This window comes from Alexandromys fortis, unplaced genomic scaffold (genome assembly GCF_014885135.2).
Source record: "Alexandromys fortis isolate MF-2015 unplaced genomic scaffold, M_Fortis_MF-2015_v1.1 scaffold_126, whole genome shotgun sequence".
NCBI classification, from domain to species: domain Eukaryota; kingdom Metazoa; phylum Chordata; class Mammalia; order Rodentia; family Cricetidae; genus Alexandromys; species Alexandromys fortis.
The window spans coordinates 3,507,046-3,511,436 of record NW_026068018.1 but is presented as its reverse complement, the minus strand read 5'-3'; the positions used below and the strand labels follow the sequence as shown (position 1 = coordinate 3,511,436).

General features: G+C 38.6%; 1 pseudogene; it reads left to right on the top strand.

Moving 5' to 3' along the window:
* The first annotated feature begins 1,358 nt into the window (after nt 1-1,358).
* LOC126514191 (rRNA 2'-O-methyltransferase fibrillarin-like) lies at nt 1,359-2,516 on the top strand (annotated as a pseudogene).
* Nucleotides 2,517-4,391: the final 1,875 nt, after the last annotated feature.

Sequence of the window (4,391 nt, the reverse complement as noted above, 5' to 3'; positions counted from 1 at the left end):
AAATCTGACTAAAATCAGAAGACTCTTGTTTTTAAATGCCAAATTTCAAGAAATATTTTCTTTATATTAGAGAAACCATAACTATATATCTAACATATCATCACTAAACATGATTGTATTTAAATATTTAATTATAATGACTTCTATATTTTAAAAGGTAAGACAATTTCAATATTCCTTGACAAAATGTAAGTGATTATTATTTACATTTTTAAAAAGCAAACTGTATAATTAGTGTTCATACTTTATTTTCCATTTGCAATTATGAAGTTCATCTTATTGTCAAACATTAAATCTAATAGGAAGTCTACATATCTTGTTTTGGTCAATTGCTCTGTTATGTGATAAGTGTAAATGTCTTTATTTACCTTGACATCCTTGGACCTTGAGTGCTAATAATGGAGTCATCATTTGTCCTCTTTAGTTTCCTTGCTAAACTGTAATGATTTCTTCAATTTTACTCTGCTTTGTTAATGGATCAATGTATATCACCATTATCACCTGATTATTTAGTGTATTAGTTACTTTTGGATAGGTTCAGTCACGTCAACTTGATAAAGAGATAACACAATTCCTTCTTTCATAGGACACTTGAATGAAGTGACAGCTAATCAATAATTGTCTTTGTCCTTATGTTCTTTAACTGTCAAGGATAACACATATCAATCAGTGAGAAGCAACCCAGTATCAGTTATAATTACCTCAGCAAAATAGTCACTAGTGTCCTATCAGCACCCAAACACTGAAGGTAAGTAAGAATTAATGCCATTCAATGTTCAAGTTCATTGTCCTATATATTACCTTAATTAACAAAAAGAAATATTGGGTTAATTTTAGCTCTCAGACCCATTCATTGATTTTTATATAAGCTCTTTCTTGTCCTTGACATAGTAGTGAAGAGATTTTTAGCCTTTAATTATATCCATAGATTAAAAAACATACACCAATCCAATTCATGTAATGATGTGAATTAAAACACCCATGAGGCTTAATATAAAAATAAAAAAATATTGCTTGCTACTTACTTGTATGGCCTTGAGCAAGGTGCTTCAATTTTATAAGTATTTTTTTCTTTCTTACTCGTGATTAATAATTCAAGGGATATTTAGAAGCCTAAAAGTAAAGGTAACACAGGCAAAAAACAAAGGTATATTTCAAAGAAGAAAAAATGTTTAAATATTTTAAAGAAAAGGGGATATACAATTTAGTATAGTGAATCTTTTTATGAGTAGAAAATTGTGTTTCAAAGTAAAGAAATAAGACAAGAGTAAAGTAAAACTGTGCATTTTTTACATATATGAATGGCCAAAGCAATTTGATTAAATTGCGGAATTTAAGATTGACACATCCTGATGCGCTCCTTTCCACGTGCAAAAGCCTGAGACTCGTGGAGTGAGGGACGCCGCTGATTTCTGGAGCCGCGCAACCAGAACGCAGTGATGAAGCCAGGTTTCAGCCCCCGTGGGGGTGGCTTTGGTGGCAGAGGAGGCTTTGGTGGTGACAGAGGTGGTAGAGGAGGACGAGGCAGACGAGGAGTCTTTGGCGGAGGTCGAGGAGGCTTTGGTGGAGGCCGAGGTCGAGGTGGAGGTGGAGGCGGAGGCTTCAGGGGACGAGGAGGTGGAGGAGGAGGAGGTGGACGAGGTGGAGGCTTCCAGTCTGGGGGTGGCCGGGGTCGAGGTGGTGGCCGGGGAGGCAAGAGAGGAAACCAGTCAGGGAAGAATGTGATGGTGGAACCACATCGTCATGAAGGCGTCTTTATCTCTCGCGGAAAGGAGGATGCCCTTGTCACAAAGAATCTGGTCCCTTGAGAGTCTGTGTATGGGGAGAAGAGAGTCTCTATTTCAGAGGGAGTTGACAAAATTGAATACCGAGCCTGGAACCCCTTCCGTTCCAAGCGGGCAGCAGCAATCCTGGGCGGTGTAGACCAGATCCACATCAAGCCAGGGGCCAAGGTGCTCTACCTTGGGGCAGCCTCAGGCACCACCGTCTCTCATGTCTCTGACATCGTTGGCCCGGATGGTCTGGTCTGTGCAGTTGAGTTCTCCCACCGTTCTGGCCGGGACCTCATCAACTTGGCCAAGAAGAGGACCAACATTATTCCTGTGATTGAAGATGCCCGACACCCACACAAATACCGCATGCTTATCGCCATGGTGGATGTGATCTTTGCCGATGTGGCACAGCCAGACCAAACCCGGATTGTGGCCCTGAATGCCCACACCTTCCTGAGGAATGGAGGACACTTTGTGATTTCCATTAAGGCGAACTGCATTGACTCCACAGCCTCGGCAGAAGCTGTTGTTTGCATCTGAAGTGAAGAAGATGCAACAGGAGAATATGAAGCCCCAGGAGCAGCTGACACTTGAGCCCTAAGAACGGGACTACGCTGTGGTTGTAGGTGTGTACAGGCCACCTCCCAAGGTGAAGAACTGAAACTCGGAGCTGTCTGGATTAGAAGAAATGTGTGTTGCTACTGTTGCACGTGTATTTTTTTTTCTATTAAAAGACTCATCTGTCAAAAAAAAAAAAAAAAGATTGACACATCCTTCTTTCTCTTGCAAACAAACTGAATACATTATGACTATAAACTTATATGTATATTTTGTAAGCTTTGAGTAATTTTGAAATTTTTATGTTTGTTAAATTATTTGAGTTCATTTGTGTATTTTTGAAAATGGATTGAAAGTAAAGAATTTATTTTTATGAAGGTTTCAGAGTTGATGTATTCATATCTTACAAGTACACACATCTTTGTGTAACTTCTCATAGAAAATGGTTGAGCAATTTGCAGTCTTGTAGTGTGCAATTTATATCGCCAACACACCTGACATTCAGTATCTCATGGGCATGATATCCAAGGTTGTTAAGATGTGTGGGTCTGAGTATCAAGGACCAGATATTACAGAATCTGCTAGACATTCTCCCTAAGCTCCTAGATAACCAATATATATGGCACCTGCCACAAAGTAATTCTTTAGGGATCCTTGAATTCTATCAAGCTGAAATATAGTAACCTTGATTACAGGCAATCTGGCAACATCAGCACTTGTTTAGAAAGAACTCTAATTTGGATATGATACAGCAAATTATAACTACTAACAGATTTCACCTATGGTTCACAAAGGCATGTGAATGTTAATAAAAAGAAATTCCTTTAGCTGTTAGTGTAGTGGACTGCCAAAACAACATTCTATTAGTTTACATGAAATTAAATATTGGGTTAAGGCATAGCACAGTGGTGGAATATTGTTGCCTATATGGATGCAGGAGTTTCATCTACAACACTGTAGAAAAAAAAGCATTTGAACATAACAAAAATAAGTAAAGAGCTAAGCCAGTCAATTTCTTTATAAGATCAGTGTGGAATAGCACTAGCTTAGATTTTGACATCCTGTATAAACTTTTGGGAGGTAGGAGGCAAGGAGAGTCCAACCCAGTCACTCACATCCTGGGTTCAAGATGCAGACCATATCCCAGCCTGTCACTTCATGTCTTACACTGTTTCTGGTTTTCACACAACTGTGTAAAGATCACCTCAGCCACATCAACAACAAATCAGTCATTCTCTCTAAAACTGAATATCAAACAGATTTGACTTTATGAATCTCAGAGAGAAACCTAGGCTATTCAAGAATAAACTAGGGATGTAGACAAGAACAGAGATACAGTTTGTCTATTGTTTGTGAGTATGATGACACAGTTGAATGCCAACAGCCATGTGACTGATTTGGGGAACAAGGCCTGAGAAGATCATAAATGACAAGTTCTCCTTGTGGCAAAGCCATGGAAAATTTAACCCATTTTTGGCAAGGCTGAAAGATAGTTTGCTGTATAATTCTGGAAATGACCACAAAAGGCGACTTGCTACCTGTTTTTATTGCTTTCCTCATATAAATTACGGTTGGCTACCTCTAGTTTCACTTTTCTAGAGCTATGGGTGGAATGACTTTACAAAGGGAAAGGATCCCTTTGCTGACTCTTCTCTCCATGAGCCCAGAAACAATGTTGTTAAAAATATATAGTGACCCTTATTCAGCTCCTAAAGTCTTTGATGTTTCAAGTGTTACTATGAATTCAGGACTTGTCTTTCCATCACAATTTGTGAGTAGTCTGAAAAAGTCACAGTAGTTCGTGCCATTACAAATCCATGTAACTGTTTTGGAGTAGAATGATTAAAATGTTAAGATTTAGGAGAATCGTAGATAATATCAAGAGTTAATGAGCACAGTCTAAGAATAGGGAGTGAAGCAGAATCATAGAAACCCACAATGCCCTCCTTTCTATAACTGTGCCAATAATGTATCAGCTAACACTGTAGGAAGCAGAGAAGAAAGGGACAGGAGAACAAGAGATAAGTAATGCCAACTATTAAGAGTAAGTTTTTAAGTTAT